The sequence below is a fragment of the Trachurus trachurus genome, assembly GCF_905171665.1.
Source record: "Trachurus trachurus genome assembly, chromosome: 18".
In the NCBI taxonomy this organism is placed as follows: Eukaryota; Metazoa; Chordata; class Actinopteri; order Carangiformes; family Carangidae; genus Trachurus; species Trachurus trachurus.
This window is the reverse complement of record NC_139909.1, coordinates 4649802-4669393: the sequence shown is the minus strand read 5'-3', so window position 1 is coordinate 4669393 and position 19592 is coordinate 4649802. Positions and strand designations below refer to the sequence as shown.

The 19592-nt window shown below is 42.0% G+C and overlaps 1 long non-coding RNA gene across 1 annotated transcript; it reads left to right on the top strand.

Moving 5' to 3' along the window:
• Positions 1 to 3104: 3104 nt before the first annotated feature.
• On the top strand, positions 3105 to 10684 carry LOC311001397. The gene is made up of 3 exons (XR_014596172.1): positions 3105 to 3255; positions 8352 to 8456; positions 8546 to 10684. It is a non-coding gene; the product is annotated as an uncharacterized lncRNA (long non-coding RNA).
• Positions 10685 to 19592: the final 8908 nt, after the last annotated feature.

Genomic DNA, 19592 nt, shown 5'->3' with positions numbered 1-19592 from the left:
AAAAGAATAATAATTAGTTTAAAAATATTTGTATTAGTGTTGTTTTTATCAATTACTAGACTTTTCAGGCGACCCCATTTGAATTCCAGGCAATAACTCCTACAATTCCTAACAAAAACCCTTGTCTATAATATGAATATGTGCTGTACAACTGTTGATAATTAAAAATAGCTTTTAGATTAAATAACTACAGAACTGCTATTGTCACCATATAGACTAACAATACCAGGAAATTTCTATGATTCTCGATACTTATTCGAAAAAAAAAAAAATAGAAACCATGTGCTTCTAAATTCATATAGCCTACTTTATTATTTTAAAAAACTGTTTCACATCAAACTTTCTTTTATTTAAGATCCACTGAGCTTCAACAACTTCTCAGACAGACACATAGCCTAAAGTTAAGAATAGAGTTAAAATGGTAAATATGGCTCAACACAAACAGAAAGTAGGCTCATGTAGTCGTTACAGCGATCGACACGGTCTGCCGAGCCAAGGGCAAAGTTGTATTTTTTGGTACTACTGAAAAAATGCATGTAGTCTACCTAGTATTTTATTGCGTGTCGGCATCGACTTGGTGCCGAGGCATCAGTTCTTGTGGCAACCCTAGTTACAGTTGACTGGCCACACACTAACCCTGCAAACCAGCGTTTAAGCTCCACGGACAGCGGCCGAAGTTCCATACCAACACTAAATCTAACAACATGGGCTCAAACTCACTAAAACTCACTCATCATGACTGACAGGTATAAGGTAATTGGACAAATCATAATTTCCTCCTCCCATACCAGTAGCGACTCAGTGTTACTTTACCGATCCATCCCAAGCTATTCCATTCACAAAAACAGGGGCCTGTGGCAATTCTGGCCAAATGGCATATCCAGAAATGTTGTTACACTCTTTTTTCATCTTTGAAAATGAAGTCAAACAATATATTAAAACTATTTAAAAATCCATCAATATGAAAGCTATCAAGACTTTGAATTTATATTCTTTATAACGTTTTTGTATAACATAATATCCTGAAAGATTGCCTCTGTATGTTTGTAGCCCCCTGGTGGTGGTGGTTGTTGTTGTTGTATATTGAATTACATTGCACTATACTGATGTTGTAAATCTTAATAAAGTTTTGAAAAAAAAAAACACTTCCCCAGCTGGTGCATTGTGGGATTTGTAGTTGGCCAACTACCGCAGAAGTCTTTTTTTTTTTTCACAACGTTTTAGAAATGTCACTGATACAAGTTGCTATTTTTGTTTGGGATGCCCTGAAGATGTCTTTCATCTGATTTGGTCTTACCCTTTTTCCACCAGTTTCTGGGTAGATGTCTGTAATTTGATTTCCTTTTCTATTGAGCCAGATTTTCCCCTTTGTTTTGAAAATACTGTTTAGTTTCATTGTCTTTCCATTTACCAGTTAGACAATATTACATCATTAATCTTATCATCATTTTAGCCAAATGGCACATTCATAAATGGCAATACACAAATCAAAATCCTTTTTTCCCCTTACATTTAAGAACGAAGTCAAAAACTATTGAAAAATCTAATAACATAAAAGCTATCAAGACCTTGAATCTATGTGCTCTCTAATGTCTTTTTATAATGCAATCTGTAAAAATGCCTTTATGTGACCCCCTGGTGTTTTTTCTTTCTTTCTTTCTTTTTTATTTACTTTCTTTATTAAACATGTAAACAAGAAGAACAGATACAATGACATACTCATTTCTGTCCATATGTGCAAATCAAATCACAGTGAAAGAAAAATCACACCTCCTGCATTATATAGGAAATCAAAAACAACTTCTATAAGAGCCTATAGTTTAAGATTAATAATGTAATGTAATTACATAATGTAATTAGTTATCATTATGTATGCATTACTCAGCATTAATTAACACATTAGTTTATATTGGTGTTATTTTAGAGAACGACTTTAGGTTTGACAAGCAGATATCCTCCATAGTCAAGACAAGCTTCTTCCAACTAAGGCTGTTGGCTAAAGCAAAGGTTTATCTCCCAAGAAATGTATTTGAGAGATTAATTCACACCTTTATTACGTCACGTTTAGATTATTGTAATTCATTGTTTGTTGGCCTTGACCAGAAAGCACTGCGCCGATTGCAGGTCGTTCAAAACGCAGCTGCCCGCTTGCTGACTGGAAAGAAAAAACGCGAGCACATTACTCCAGTCCTGGCATCTTTGCACTGGCTGCCTATTAATTTTAGGATTCAGTTTAAAATTTTATTAATTGCTTTTAAATGTATGAATGGTCTAGCACCACCTTATTTATCGGAGCTTTTACAGTTGCACACCACTGCTAGGGCACTTAGGTCATCTAACCAGCTGCTCCTGGCAGTACCCAGGTCCAGACTCTCCACTCGTGGAGACCGAGCCTTCTCAGTCGCGGCTCCTAAGCTGTGGAACAGCCTACCTCTCCATGTTAGAGCTGCACAGTCTGTTGAACATTTTAAAACACTTTTAAAAACGTATCTTTTCTCCTTGGCGTTCACTCCCAGCTAAGCAAGCAATCTTGGTTCTCTCTCTTTCTTTCCCTCTCTCTCTCTTTTATTCTGTCTTTTTAATCTAGATTTGTTTTAAAGTGACTACTATCCCTTGTGTTGTTTTTAATTATTTGTTGTTTGTTGTAGTGTTTGTGATTAACTGTGTTGTGCTTTTGCAATTGTACAGCACTTTGGTCAACTGAGGTTGTTTTAAATGTGCTCTATAAATAAACAGTGACTTGACTTGACTTGACTTATATATTAATGCTTAATAATGTACTAACTAACATTAATTAAGGGACCCTTATTGTAAAGTGTTACTAAATCTATTTCTATAGATTTGGAGGAAAGCAGATTGTGAAGATTTTTCCATATATTTTGAACTGTTCCACACCCATAAAATAAATGCTCAGTTTGCTTAGTTTCAACATTTGTATTAGCCTACATATGTGACAATACTCTACCCCCCCTGGCGGTAGTCTTTGTTGCTATGTTGAATTGTATTGTTTTGCACAATTCTTAATAAAGTTTTGTAAAAAAAAAAAAAAAAAAAATCCACATACCAACCCGGAAGAGAGTCGCGGTTGGGGAAACAAGAAACAATAGAGTCATTCGGCAGCGGCAGTCTGAGCTGAGCAGCCGAGAGTTGGGAGTAAAATGTCGGCGGAGGCTTCGGGCTTCAGCCGGGAGATGGATCAGAGGAATCTGCTGGATGTTCTCCGGCTGCAGCCTCTGTCCGCTCGCAACAAAACCGGTTAGTGATTCAGTTTTAACTCCTTTTTTAACCTCACAGGCCCGGCTTGTAAAGAAAGAGGACATGTTGTAGGCCTACGCTAACCTAGCTTGCTTTACAATTAGGCCTACAGATATTTTTAATGCGACTTAATTGGCTATATGTGTCTGTAAACAAATGAACATAGGCCTACCAGGATTTACAAAACAAAGACAGTCTTTTTTCTTTTTTTTTTCTTTTATCAGGGCGACTTGGCTTATGTTAAATTGACTAGCGAGTTAATAATGTATCCTTTAGCCTAATTAATGATGTTCACAGTGCGGTTTGGTAATGACTGCGGTCAAGTGAGTCGTCTTTCGTCTTCGCATAGCGCAGGCCAGCCGCACCAACATTTTAAATGCGCCCGTATTATGAAACTGACAGCAAATGCTCGGAGGCCATTGAGAAAGTTAGCGCTACTAATACCGAGCCGAGTTGACTTCCGGTTTTCAAAATAAGATGTCGGTAATTCAAAGGCAATCAATTAGGCTGATTTTAACCCAATGGGTCACTATTGTCTAGAAACTATTGAAATAAATATTTTCCCCAATTGATTTTAATTGTTACTGTACAGTAACAACACTTAAAGGAATAGTTAACTCAAAATTGAAATTTCACTCATTATCTACTCACCCTCGACTAAGGCCTGGACTACACGTATATGGATATTTTTTTAAGCGGATATTTTCGTCTTTGTTTAAAAAAAAAACTGTCCACACCACAGAAATATCTCTGTCCATACGAAGAGGCAAAACTGAAAACGATGCAGCAAAATGTAAAATAGTACAGAAGGGTCGGTGCGTGGCGCAGTGGTTAAGGCGGCCGCCCCATGTAGAGGCTACAGTCCTCAATGCAGGCGTCCCCGGTTTGAATCCCGCGTCGGGCAGACCTTTCCTGCATGTCATTCCCCCTCTCTCTGCCTCCCCCTTTCCTGTCTATCCCACTGTGTGCTGTCAAATAAAGGCAAAAACGTAAAAAAAAAAATAGTACAGAAGAAGGACGTTATGAGCGCAGTCAAATGGTTCAGAAGAAGCATGGATCTATTATAATACATCCATGAGAAGAAGCAGTCAAACGGCGGATTTAAACTGTGCAACTACTGTCATGCATGCTGCTTCTCTCTCTCTCTTTCCCTCTCTCTCTCTCTCTCTCTCTCTCTCTCTCTCTCTCTCTGTGTGTGAACGACAATAACGGAGAAACAGCGGACATGAATGAACGGCGAAAAATCCATTTTGTGGTGGACGTAATTCATCATGAATGAATCAATGAATTGGAAACACTGCTAAACGTGCAAAGCACATGTTGGCCATTGTTGACAACCGTTTGCATGTGCGAACGGCTTGTCGCTAGGCGACAGCTCCGTTTAACATCGCTACACGGATCCACTCAATCGGATATTTTTTTTATTTCTCCACTTTTTTATCAGTTTAAAAATATCTCCGTTTATGTGGGTGAATTCGCCGTGTTCGTGTAGTTGAGAGGCCCAATTGGACAAAAAAATGTGCGTTTAGGAATATCGTATTCGTGTAGTCCAGGCCTAAGGGCTGGGAGAAGTTTCAGAGTTATCCATGGCTTCTCTGAGTTATAGGGGATCTCGGCGTAGCAGTGCATGTCCATAACGGTTGCAAATGGATACCAACTTCTTCGTAACAAAAAGACACACCAAAAACAAGCATTTGCTTAATTAAAATAAATTGGGGAAAATATTTAGTTCAATAGTTTCAAGACAGTGTGACTCAATGGCTTAAAATCAGCTTGATTGATTGCCTTTGATGTTAGCTTGCTGCTCTGTATTGAAGGAACGCTGACTTTCTCAGTGGACTCTGAGCATTTGTCGTAAAGTCTCATAATACGGGCGCATTTAAAATGTTGGTGCGGCTGGCTTGACTACGCAAAGACGAAAGACGACTCACTTGACAGCAGTCTGAGCAGGGACACCCAGACTTCCCTCTCCCCAGACACTTCCTCCAGCTCTTCCGGGAGGATCCCAAGGCGTTCCCAGGCCAGCTGGGTGATAGTCACTCCAGCGTGTCCTGGGTCTTCCTCTGGGTCTCCTCCTGGTGGGACATGCCTGGAGGCATGGGTGCAGTCCCCCCCAATAAAAATACCCCAAATTATTAAAAATTTAACAAATGTATTTTCAGACTTCACATTCTTCACATTTTAGATTCACATCTAAAAAGAAATGATTGAAATGGTGGAACATAATGTTTGACAAATTATATATTTCTGACTCCACATTCCACCTCTAGTCTCCTCCACTACGATGCAAATGAATGGGTAGTTTCTTACTCAGACGCTGATGACATCAGCAGGCTTTAAAAAAAACGACCCCCTCAATCTTAAGGCTTCATATTTTGATTTTCACCCATATCAATTAATCATGCATAAAGTTCCATACACTGGGAGAAAAGGGAGATGAGAAGAAGAACTGGGGATCTGGGAGGGTTGGAGGGAGGCGAGAGATAAGAACGTGAGCAGATATTATATGTCTGAGACCCTTAAAATTATAATTTACTAGTGATACGTGCTGTTGGCTGTTTAGGACAAATAAACAAGAAAGGTAAGCACAATAAATAATTCCCTGTGCAGTACTTTATGAATGATATGGCGAGCCTCTACCAAGTTGTTATTTATGGTCGCATGTTATGAGCTGCATATGGGCAAAAAAAATAAAAATCACTTTTGTGTCCCCCCCCCAATCCTGACATCGGATCTGCACCCTTGCCTGGAGGCGTCCAGAAGGCATCCGATGCAGATGCCCGAGCCACCTCAGCTGGCTCCTCTCGAGCGCTGTCACCCCGAGAAGAGTTCTGAGCTCCCCACCTTATCTCTAAGGGAGCACCCCGCCACTCTGCGGTGGAAACTTATTTCAGCCGCTTGTATCTGGGATCTTGTTCTTGACCATAGGTGAGGGCAGGAACGTGATTGACCGGTGAGATCCAGTGGCTCCCAAACCGGACCCCGTCCTACCCCTGGCTGTGCCTAGAAATTCTGTCCATAAAAATAATGAACAGAACCGGTGACAAAGGGCAGCCCTGATGGAGGCCAACATGCATCGGGAACAGGTCTGACTTAAAGGACAATTCCAGGCGAATTCAACTCGGTGGTGTATGTTCCTATCATTTTAGGTCTAAAAGAAGGAATCTGAAGATTTTCAGTTTAATTGCTCCTGTTTTGCGGTAGTTGTGTCTGTCGCTGCGTCGCCACAGCAGCAATGAATGGGAGCGGATGCAAGTTCCACTGCTTAGGCTGTTTACATCCCTCAAAACCGCAATTTTATTCAAAGTCTCCCAGAGTCTCGCGCGAGACCCAAGTTGCCGTGCTGGTGTGTTCAGGTGCAGTGGGAGCTACCGTTTTTGTCATAAACACAGGAATATCAACTCTTGACTTGCTTGAAGTGTACATTTTTTTCCACAGACAGCGTCAGATGGCTACTCAAACATGCGCTGAGAAGTTTTTTTTACTTGAAGCAAGTCAAGAGTTGATATTCCTGTGTTTATGACACAAACGGTAGCTCCCACTGCACCTGAACACACCAGCACGGCAACTTGGGTCTTGCGCGAGACTCTGGGAGACTTTGAATTAGATCGAGTTTTACAAACATGTCGGATTGCTTGAAGTAAATAAACTTCTCGGTGCATGTTTGAGTAGCCATCTGATGCTGTCTGTGGAAAAAAATTGCGGCTTTGAGGGATGTAACACACACAACTACCGCAAAACAGGAGCAATTACACTGAAAACCTTCAGATTCCTTCTTTTAGACCTAAAATAATAGGAACATACACCCCCGAGTTGAATTCGCCTGGAATTGTCCTTTAATGCCGGCAATGTGAACCAAGCTCCTGCTCCGGTCGTACAGGGACCGTACAGCCCTTAGTAAAGGGCCTCTGACTCCATACTCCCGGAGCACCTCCCACAGAATTCCATGACGGACACAGTTGAAAGCCTTCTCCGGGTCTACAAAACACATGAGGACTGGTTGGGCAAACTCCCATGAACCCTCAAGCACCCTGCGGAGGGTATAGAGCTGGTCCAGCGTTCCACGGCCAGGATGAAAACCGCATTGTTCCCCCTGAATCTGAGGTTTGACTATTGGTTGAATTCTCCTCTCCAATACCCTGGAATAGACTTTTCCGGGGAGGATGAGAAATGTGATCCCTTGATAGTTGGAGGCTGAGAAGTGTGATCCCCCGATAGTTGGAACACACCCTCTGGTCCCCCTTCTTTAAAAGAGGGACCAAGCGATGCTGCAGAGGCGTGTCAGCCACGACAGCCCCACAACATCCAGAGACTTTAGGTACTCAGGGCGGATCTCATCCACCCCCGCTGCCTTGCCACTGAGGAGCTTCCGAACTACCTCGGGTGATGAATGAATCAACCTCCGAGTCCCCAGCCTCTGCTTCCTCTACGGAAGGCATGACGGTAAGATTGAGGAGATCCTCGAAGTATTCCTTCCACCGCCAGACTATGTCCCCCAGTCGTGGTCAACAGCTCCCCTCCTCCACTGGAAACAGTGTTGGAGGAGCACTGCTTCCCCCTTCTGAGGCGCCGGACGGTTTGCCAGAATTTTTTCAAGGCTGACCGGTAGTCCTCCTCCATGGCCTCCCCGAACTTCTCCCAGACCCGTCAGCTGCCTAGGGAGTCCCCTGACCCAACCAGGCTCGATAGGACCCCTTCTTCAGCTTGATGGCATCCCTTACTTCCGGTGTCCACCACCGGGTTCGGGGGTTGCCACCAGGCACCGAAGACCTTACGGCCACAGCTCCGAGCGGCTGCGTCAACAATGGAAGTGGATAACATGGTCCATTCGAACTCAGTGTCTCCAGCCTCCCTTGGGAGCTGGTCGAAGTTCTCCCGGAGGTGGGAGTTGAAGACCTCCCTGATGGGGATGTCTGCAGATATCAGATCAGGGATATTTACAGATATGTTTCTAATAAAGGATTTAGGCGTCATTAATAGGAAATGTTGGACCCACTCAACAAGTTCTACGAGTACCAATACTATTGATTGCACTCGTATATCTCACATTTTTATGTCATGAAGCAGAAATGATTTAATCTCTGTCCTATGTGCAGATGTGAAGCACAGCAGGAGCCTCCACCATGCTGAGGAAGAGAAGGGAGGAGGCCTCAGGATCTGCACTGTGGAGGAACCACAGTCTGAAGTTCTACCACAGAATAGTACGTAAATTGAAATCATTGACCAGATTGTGAGAAAATACAGGTTGAACACACTGTTGTTCATAATGTGTATTTCATTGTTTCTGCAGGTGATCAGCTGTTGATTGTTAAAGTAGAGGATCCTCCTGAGTTGACCACTAGTCTGGATCAGGAGAACCCAGAGAGTCTACATATTAAAGAAGAAGAGGAAGAACTATTGACCACTCCAGAGTTCCCCATCACATGTGTTCTTGTGAAGAGTGAGGATGAGGATGAGGAGGAGGAACCTCAGTCCCTACAACCTCATCAAAGACAAACTGAGGCAGAGCCTCCATCCAGCAGCTCAGCTGCACAGGTGGAGGCTGATGGAGATGACTGCGGAGGATCTGAACCAGCCAAGAACTCAGATCAACCTGAAGATCTTCAACCAGATACAGATGATGAGGTCTCAGAGTCATCTGAGACTGAAGACAGTGATGATGACGGGAGGGAAACCAGAACACCTGAGTCAGGTTTGAACAGTAAAGCTGTTCATGTGAGTGATGAAGAAAGTAAGACTGGTAAGAAGTCTCACTGCTGCTCAGAGTGTGGGAAAACATTTGGCACAGCCTGGTTTTTGAAGACACACATGAGAGTCCACACAGGAGAGAAACCATTTGACTGTGCTACCTGTGGTAAAAAATTTAGACATAAAAGTCATCTTAAAGACCATATGAGACTCCATACAGGAGAGAAACCATTTGACTGTGCTACCTGTGGTAAAAAATTTAGACATAAGGGTCATCTTAAAAACCATATGAAACTCCATACAGGAGAGAAACCATTTGAATGTGCTTTCTGTGGGAAAACATTTATGCGTAAAGGGTATCTGAAAGACCATATAAGACTCCACACAGGAGAGAAACCATTTGACTGCACTTTCTGTGGGAAATCATTTACATATAAAGGGAAACTAGAAGTCCACATGAGAATCCATACAGGGGAGAAACCATTTGACTGTGATACCTGTGGTAAAAAATTCATACGTAAAGGTCATCTTAAAGACCACATGAGACTCCATACAGGAGAGAAACCATTTGATTGTGATACCTGTGGTAAGAAATTTAAACGCAAAGGTCATCTTAAAGACCATATGAAACTCCATACAGGAGAGAAACCCTTTGACTGTGATACCTGTGGTAAACAATTTACTGTTAAAATGAACCTTATTAGACATATGCAAATCCATACAAAAGAGGAGCCATTTAGCTGTCCTACCTGTGGTGAAAAATTTAGACATCGGGGGACTTTTAATATGCACTTGAGAGTCCATACAGATGACAAACCATTTAGTTGTGCTATTTGTGGACAAAGATTCGCCCAGCAAACAAATCTTTTGGTCCACACAAGAGTCCATTCAAAAGTTGAACCATTTGGTTGCAGTGTTTGTGGGGAAACGTTCATGGATCTGGAGAATTTTGGGTTGCACATGAAATCCCATAAAAGAGGGAAAGTGTTGAGTTGTAATGATTGTGGGAAAATATTTTTCCGACATGAAGCTCTTAAGAACCACTTGAAAGTCCACACAGGAGAAAGCATTTGATTGTGCTACTTGTGGGAAAAAGTTTGAGGCACGAGGGAATTTAGTGTTGCACATGAAATCCCATAAACATGATGATCGTGAAACACTAGAAAGTCCACACAGAAGTGAAACAATTTGTTTGTAGCGTGTGTGGGAGTACATATTCGACAGCAGGGATTCTCAGAAGATACATGAAATCCCGTTGAGGAGAGAAATCATTTGTATGTTGTCTCTGTAGGAAAAAGATTTATTTAAAAGAAATATCTTCAGACACACATGGGAAAAAACACACAGTTGCAGTTTTTGTAGCCATGAATTCTCAGATATTTCTGCCAAGAGGAAACTTGAGTGTATGTAAACTCAGGAATGTTACTGAAGGCAGCAGCACTGTAACAGCTCTTCACTACACAGTGAAAATGAGTTTCACTTGTAAAATATTTGTTTAAGTTTGTATGATTTTAAAATTGTATAAAACAACGTGTTCATGGAATTAATGCTACAAATACATGTTACAAATCTGTTGTACATGGAAACACATGTATGTTATTGAGGCAGCATGAGGCTACCTGTGGCTGCAGAGTTGTTAGTTGAGCTGAACTGTAACAGCTTATTACAATACAATTAGAATGATTTGCATGCGTTACATTTTTATTATTGTGGGTTGTATAAAGGATATTCATTCTTTTGTTACTAAATAAATTAAGGGCTCATTCATTTTTAAGTTTGAATGCATTTTTCTCTTAAAGCAGAAGTAAGTGGTCCGGTCGTTTTCGCTAATGCTGCGTTCCAGGCAGGTTTTTGAAATCGTAAATTACAGCTTCAAGTCACAACTTATGACTTTGTAGCGTTCCAGGCAACCCACTCGTGTTTTTCCGACCTGTTTTACCGGTGAAAGTCACTATAACGGCTAGGGGTGCACCGAATGGCATTTTTTTGGCCGAAGCCGAATACCGAATAAAATCAAAACGCTTGGCCGAATAACCGAATAATACCGAATACTGAAAGTGGTTATAAAGTTTTTAAATAAAATATTTTTTTTTACTTAATTTTCAAAGAAAGTAAATGTTTATTGACTATTCTGACAGTTTTTGAATATTCCAGTTGCCGTTGCTCATCAAAAAAACCCAAGTGTCTTTTAAAACAGTGGTTCCTAACCTTTCTTGGTCAGATTTTTTTTAATTCATCAATTAGGCTGCTAGACATTTCAGGCGACCTCATTTGAATTTCAGGCGACCCCACATGGGGTCCCGACCCCAAGGTTGGGAAACTCTGTTTTAAAAGACGTCGGCCACGGACGGAGTTGGCGACATGCTGGGACGAGGAACTTTCGTTTTAACTGCTGCAGCCGTCTCTCCCTTTCGTAGCCTACTCAGCATGTTGTTGTTTGGTTTTTAAATGATTAATTAAAAGGCGCGTTCCTACAGGAACGGTCCCCTCACGCAGTCCTCTCAGTGGCCGTGTCTCCGCTGCAGACAGGACGCACCGGCACCGGGCTCTTGGAGCGACGTGCAGCGGTGCGCGCGGTCGCTGTGCAGCTCCCCCCCCACTGCTCTTGTTGCTGTTGTTTTTCCAGCAGTAGGAGTCACCTACTAATAAAGCTCCATGGGGTTTAAGCTGCCGTTTCCATCGTCGCGCGATCGCGTATTTATCAGCCTTTTTTTTTTTTTTTTTTTTTAATATTCGGCCTTACTTTGCGCTCATTCCACCGAAGGCCGAATGTTGCTTTTTTTGCAATATTCGGCCGAATATATTCGGTTACCGAATAATCGGTGCACCCCTAATAACGGCCACTCGTAACTTCCGACCGGTGAACTCGTACCAGATCGAACTGGTACGACTTCACGGTCGGAAAAATACGAGTTTCCTTGAACGCACCATAACAGTCCTCGTCCCTACGTCGCCACATTCACGGCGTCCCTTGGCTGCACACACAGCCCTGCATGCCGTTCTCTCTCCTCATTGGATAAAAACTGTAGGATACGATAAATGTTTTCTCCTCGGCTCAGAGCAGAGCAGAGGGACTGACAGACCCGTGTTTCAGACCAAACACTCTATGTAAGTGATTGCTGTCGGAAGATATAACTATTTAAGACTTATATTAACACAAATATATCACTTACTTCTGCTTTAAGTTTCTTGTATGTTTTAAATTGGTAGTGGACAAAATATTATATTATATTGACGTTTTCCACCAGCAAAACGTCACGGCACTCAGCCAAGTATCAGAGTTTATGTTAACACTTGTCTATGATATGTGATGGTTAAATATTGATTAAAGAAGAGCTTTTATGTTAAATAACTGGTGGCTTCCATGTGACACGTCATGATGCAACTGGCTTCCTCTTTCTTTTTCACCCCCTCTTCTTGTTCTTCTTTACCAGGATGTTACTCTGCACTCTCCACAATTCCTAACAAGACGCTCTTAAACAGACACACATAGAAATCCATATAGGGGAAAAAACATACAGTTGCAGTTTTTGTAGCCATAAATTCTCAGATATTTCTGTCAAGAGGAAACGTATGAGTGTACGTAAACTCAGGAATGTTACTGAAGGCAGCAGCAGTGTGTGAGGCTGCAGTTATTGAACTGTAACAACTCTTCACGACACAGTGAAAATGAGTTTCACTTGTAAAATGTGAGTTTGTATGAGTATAAAACTGTATGAAACAACGTGTTCATGGAATTAATGCTACAAATACATGTTAAACACGGTTGTACATAGAAACACGTGTATATTATTGAGGCAGCATTAGGCTACCTGTGGCTGTTCATTCTGATAAGTCTCTTTCTTAATTGTACTTGGTGGAAAAATAAATTACTGAATAAATTCAGGGTTCATTCATTATTAAGTTTGAATAAATTTTTCTCAAGTTTCTTGAGAAAAAAAAACGACCCCCTCAATCTTAAAGCAGAAGTGAGTGATCCGGTCGTTTTCGCTAATGCTGCGTTCCAGGCAGGCTTTTGAAATCGTAAATTACAGCTTCAAATCACAACTTACGACTTTGTAGCCTAGCGTTCCAGGCAACCCACTCGTGTTTACCGACCTGTTTTACCGGTGAAAGTCACTATAACGGCCACTCGTAACTTCCGACCGGTGAACTCGTACCAGATCGAACTGGTACCACTTCACGGTCGGAAAAATACGAGTATCCTTGAACGCACCATAACAGTCCTCGTCGCTACGTCACCACATTCACGGCGTTCCTTGGCTGCACACACAGCCCTGCATGCCGTTCTCTCTCCTCATTGGATAAAAACTGTAGGATACGATAAATGTTTTCTCTTCGGCTCAGAGCAGAGCAGAGGGACTGAGAGACCCGTGTTTCGGTCCAAACACTCTATGTAAGTGATTGCTGTCGGAAGATATAACTATTTAAGACTTATATTAACACAAATATATCACTCACTTCTGCTTTAAGGCTTCATATTTTGATTTTCACCCATATCAATTAATCATGCAAAATTGGTAGTGGACAAAATTTTACATTTTAAACATGTAGGCCTAAGGGAGTAACGTTTCGGGCTCAAAGACCCTTCCTCAGACTAACTTTTTTTTGCTTCTTTTGCTTCTTAACCTTCTTTTGCTGGTGTGCGGATTTTTCCTTTTTTCATCATTGACCTTTTTTTGTCCAGCACCCAGCGTCAGTTTTTGGGATGTGTGTGCTTTGTCTATATTTTCAAAACATGTAGGCCTAAACACTTGTCTATGTGATGATTTAGGGTCGGATATGGAGAATGCTTGTTAAAAGCTATATTTTTTCAAAAATAATATACCCATGGGGCGTTTAGAGGGGTGCAGTATTGCTTTTCCATAAATTGCCTTGCCTTGCCTTGCCATAAAAAAAATGTATTGAGTCTGAATTAATTAATTTAAGAAATGTTGACAGGTTCGACAATGTTCGACAATGACTTAAAGGGATAGTTCATCCAAAATTGAAATTTCACTCATTATCTACTCACCCTCATGTCGACTAAGGGCTGGGAGAAGTTTCAGAGTCCTCCGTGCCTTCTCTGAGTTACAGCGGGGCTCCGTGCAGCACTGCATGTCCATATGACGGTTGCGAACGGGGTTCACTTTTCTTCGTCCAAAGAAACACACCAAAAAACATCAAAAAGCCTTAATAGTGCTCGTATGTAATGTCCGTCTTGTATTGACGCCCCGAAATGCGCTGCAAACAAGCTTGAAATATAGACTTATTTAATTTTTTTCTGAACAATTTCACATTTCGGGGCTTCAATACAAGACGGATATTACATACGAGCAGCATGGAGGTATTTGGATGTTTTTTGGTGTGTCTTTGTTATAAAGACAGTTGGTGTCCATTTGCAACCGTTATATTGACATGCACTGCTACGCCGAGACCCCCTGTAACTCAGAGAAGCCACGGAGGACTCTGAAACTTCTCCCAGCCCTTAGTCCATGTGGTAAAAAGTTAAGGTGTATAATACACTACATCCACATGAGGAGGGGGGGGTAATGAGTGAAATTTGAATTTTGGGTGAACTATTCTTTTAATGATGAATGACTGAATAATTCTTACAATTATTTCAAGCCTCTTGAACCCCACAGAAAAGAAAGAGTGAAGAAAGACCGTCCAGTAGAGGGCAGTAACACGCCTGGACGAGTCTACACTTCCGGAAACAACAACAACAAAGAAGAAGCAGAAGGAGGAAGAGGAGGAGCAATAAGCGGGTTGGGGAAACAATAGAGTCATTCGGCGGGAGCAACCGAGCGTTTGAGTAAAATGTCTCCGGTAGAGTTTCTGAGAGGATTCGTTACCGAGAGACTCACCGCCGCCTCCCAGGAAATCTTCGCGGCCGTGGACAGAGTCGTAGCCGGCTACGAGGCGGAGGCTTCGGGCTTCAGACAGGAGATCGAGCGGCAGAGGAACATGCTGGATGTTCTCCTGCAGCCTCGGATCGCTCACAACAAACAAGGTTGGTGATTTAGTTTTTTTTTTTTTAATCCATGGACCTCCAAGTCCCGGCTTGTAGAGAAATAAGAGTATCAAATTTTATGATAAGGGTTTTGCAGATTAGTTTTTAATGCAGGATTTAACCACCAGTTGCGTTAAAACCTTCTTTTTACAGTCTATGGTTAAAACGTGGCATGACGAACACACTCAACAAGTTCTACATAGAATTATAGCTGCTGCGCAGCGATGGGTCCGGTCCGGGCTATTTTTTGGCAAATTTAGGCAAATTCTGAGCAACAAACAGGAGAATAGGAAGACAGGACAGTTGACCTTGTAATGTTCACTTTGCATCAGTTGAGGATTGAATCCGCAACCTCTGGAACCAAACACCACTGTCCATCGCACTGAGCTAATTGATAAGTGGCATTTCAACAGTGGCTTCACAAATTGAGTAAGCCATTCACTGTCGTGCAGGAAGATGTAAAAAGAGGTAACATTCTGATATGTATTTGTTAAACATCTACTGTGACTCGAAGATTTTGTACATTTGTTTCACAAAGACCATCTGATATTTTGTCCGTGAAGGTTCTCAGTCATCCAGGTCAACTTATTCTTGTGGAGTTGTAGTAAAAAGAAACTGGACTTCTTTTCTTTCTTGAAGACGTTTCACCCCTCATCCAAGAGGTTTCTTCAGTTCTGAGACTAATGCCAGAAACCCAGAGTGGGTGGTCCTGTGATTGGTTTCTAGTGAAACCAAAGTCACATGACCACACCCCCAAACTGGAGGGGGGTCATGTGACTACGAGTCACGTGTCTCCAGGTGTGTATGGGGTTTAAACTTCCCGGGGAGAGCTCCCAAGACAGCATTGTAGGTGGCAGATAGATTGTGTCTTAGGCCCCCACCTCTGTTTAGAGAAGGTTTCTCTAAGTGGACATACAATTGTCCTCACAATTATTCATACCCCTGGCAAATACAGGGAATTTCTTAATTTTGTCAGTCACAGATTAGTATTTCAACTCAGATTTGATATGAATAGGACATGAGGGAAACTCTGGAGCCATGACCAATTTAAGTAAAGTTACATTGTCAAAGGTGTTTATTTGAACGTTGAACAAAAATTACCATGTCCAAAATTATTCATACTCCAGTGATACCAAGACCAAAGGCCATAAGATGTTCGAACAAACCATTCTCTTTAAGGGTCTAAAGTGTTTACAATTATTTTCAATGTTTCTGGGAGTTTTTTGACCTGCTTATGACATTTCAGTCATTTTCATGTCAACGCATGACTTGCTATGGCAAAGACCAGAGAGCTCAGTGAGGACACATTGGAAATGCCAAAAAAAAGGAAGGAAGCGATACAAGAAGGTTCCAGTGTCAATGGTGCAAAGTATCATCAAGCAGTACCAAAAATTTCAAGAAGTACCAACGATTTAACACAGTGAAAACCCTCAAAAATCCTCAAAGGATGTGGTCACAAGTCAGTAGTGTCACCTCGGCTAGTCAGAAAAATCAAGCAAGATGTTGAAAACAATCCACGGACTACTACCAAGCCTGTCCTGAAGGAACCGAGTGCAGGTGGTGTCACTATATCAAGACAGACACTACAACAGACACTGCACAAAAACGTGTGGGCACAGAGATGTGGCTTTTACCTGGTGATAGTCTCGCTCGCCAGACCCTCCTCCAGAAAAGAAGGAGAGTCTGGCTGCTCCGCCTATGATTCTGCGATCAGAGAAAAAAACGCTCCGGCCGTTTGGAATTCTTTCAACCAGTCACAGTCGTTGTGGTCTGCGCCGTAGCAACGGTGCGCTTGCAAAATATTGCCGGTTGGAAACTGGATTTCGGTCCGCGGTGTAATGACGGTCGGCAATCGTTGACGGATATTTATTCTTTTGTTCGGTTTAACGGCAGTTGGTAACCGCTGACAGATATGTATTCTTCTGTTCGGTTCATGACACGGATGTATAATAGATCCATGGTTCGGTTCCTGTTGTTGTTTGTTGATGTTTCCCTTTGCCGGGCGGACTGTGAAAGCTGCAGCACGGAGGCGGGACTTCCGCCGGGTGGCTCGTTCCGACCAATCAGAGGCTAATCGCAGCAACGCACTTCTGGCAGGCCAGACTAACCTGGTGACAAATGGGCAAAGCAGTAGGGACCATGTTCCATGAACTTGCCGGCTTTGCCTTTTTATAGTCACACCACTTGGGACTATAAAATGACTACTACCAGTACTGTCCTGAAGGAACTGAGCCTTGGTAGTAGTCCTTGGATTGTTTTCATCATCTCGCTTGATTTTTCTGACTAGCTAAGGTGACACTACTGACTTTTGACCGCATCCTTTGAGGGTTTTCACTGTGTTAAATCGTTGGTACTTCTTGAAATCTTTGGTACTTCTTAATGATACTTTGCACCATTGACACTGGCACCTTTTTGTATCCTTTTCCTTCTTTTTTGGCATTTCCACTGTGTCCTCACTGAGCTCTCTGGTCTTTTGACCAGTTTTCTGACTATAAAAGTTGACTTGCTTATGACATAGTCAACTTTTATAGTCAGAAAACTGGTCAAAAAACTCCCAGATACATTGAAAATAATTGTAAACACTTTAGACCCTTAAAGAGAATGGTTTGTTCCAACTTCCATAGGCCTTTTGTCTTGGTATCACTGGGGTATGAATCATTTTGGACATGGTCATTTTTGTTCAACATTCAAATAAACAAATGTAACTTTACTTAAATAAATTGGTCATGGCTCCAGATTTTCCCTCATGTCCTATTCATATCAAATATGAGTTGAAATATTAATCTGTGACTGACAAAATTAAGAAATACCTTGTATTTGACAGGGGTATGAATAATTTTTAGGATGACTGTAGATGGCTTCCTTCACCCCTCTCTCAAACCATCTGTCCTCCCTGTCTAAAACAAGGACATTGGAGTCCTTCAGATGCAGATGTACAGCTGAGTCCTGTCCCGATGAGGTGGCTCTTCTATGTTGTGCCATGCGTCGGTGGAGGGGCTGTTTGGTTTCACCTATGTAGAGGTCTGAACACTACTCGCTGCATTGGACTGCATACACAACATTACTGAGTTTGTGTCTGGGTGTTTTGTCCTTGGGGTGGACCAGTCTCTGTTTTAGGGTCTGGCCCGGTTTGAAATTGACACGGATATTATGCTTGTGGAAGATCCTCATGAATTTCTCTAATAGACCTGCCACGTATGGATTGACAATGTTCTTCCTATTTTCCTTTTTTGCCTCAGGTGTTCCTTTGTGTCTTTGTTTGTCTCTTTGATGATTTGATAAAGGTCCACTTCGGGTAACCACAGGTTTGGAGCGCTGTCTTGACGTGTGTTAGTTCCTTCTGTTTGCCATCTGCACTCGAGGGAACCTCCTGGGCCCGGTGTTGTAGGGTTCAAATAACCCCCAGTTTGTGCTCCAGCGGGTGGTGGGAATCAAACAGAAGGTACTGGTCTGTGTGAGTGGGCTTCCGGTAAACCTCAATGCTGAGGTTGCCATCCTTGTTTAAGGACACGGCACAATCCAGGAAGGGCAACCTGTTGTCCTTGGTGTCCTCCCTGGTGAACTGGATGTTCTTGTCCACTGAATTTATGTGTTGGGTGAAGGCATCCACTTCTTGGGTTTTGATCTTTACCCATGTGTCATCCACATATCTGAACCAGTGGCTGGGTGTTGTTCCTCTGAAGGAGTTCAGCGCCAACTTCTCCACCTCCTCCATGTAGAGGTTAGCTCAATTTTTGCTTAATCAAAAATCAAAGAAACAAGTTTTGTGGAGGACGGTCTGAAGATGCTCACCAGCAAGTTTGGTGACAATTGAGCAAAAATTGTGGGAGGAGATACATTTAAAAAGTTTTACAGTTATTGAAAAAAATGTGATGGACATCATAATTTGTAATAAGTTTAAGTGGAAAAAAGTTTCAGCAGTATCTGGGCTACATTGTGGTGAAGTTTCAAAATTGTAGCATCTACCGTTGGTTTGGTATTGTGGCCCCCCTAGGAGGGGGGGGGCACATGTCCTTGGAGTTGAGAAAATCTGGCATGGGGTTGGACATTTCTGTAAAGTTTGGTGAGATTTCGCTCATGGGAAGTATGACTTCCTTGAAAGAAGAAGAAGAAGAATTCCTAGGAATACAATAGTGTCCTGGCAGCTTAGCTGCCCGGACCCTAATAACAACTCATTGTTTTTCTCTTTCTTTACATTTTCTATCTCAGTCTGAAAGCTTTGATGCAGCTCAGGGCTCTTCAGGGCATTGGTTAGATTCTAATAGTCTACAATACTTTATTACTACTAGTCCTTTTTTATGGAGGTGTATTTGATGGTGGTAACTGGAGGGTTCAGTTTGACTTTATGGATTACTATTGATGAATGGGTGCACATGGCTGCAGGAGATGCTGTTGGTGTCCACTGAGAAGATAATTGGGATTGATACAGACACGGTAAATGAGTGGCAGTATGAAGACACTGTTGTTCATGACAAGGCTGTAACCATGGAGTCAACATGGGGGGGGGGGGGGGGGGCAACAATCTCTCTTTATATATATATATATATATATATATATATATATATATATATATATATATATATATATATATATATATATATATATATATATATATATATATACACATACTGAATACCCCCATCCCCAACTCCAGCGC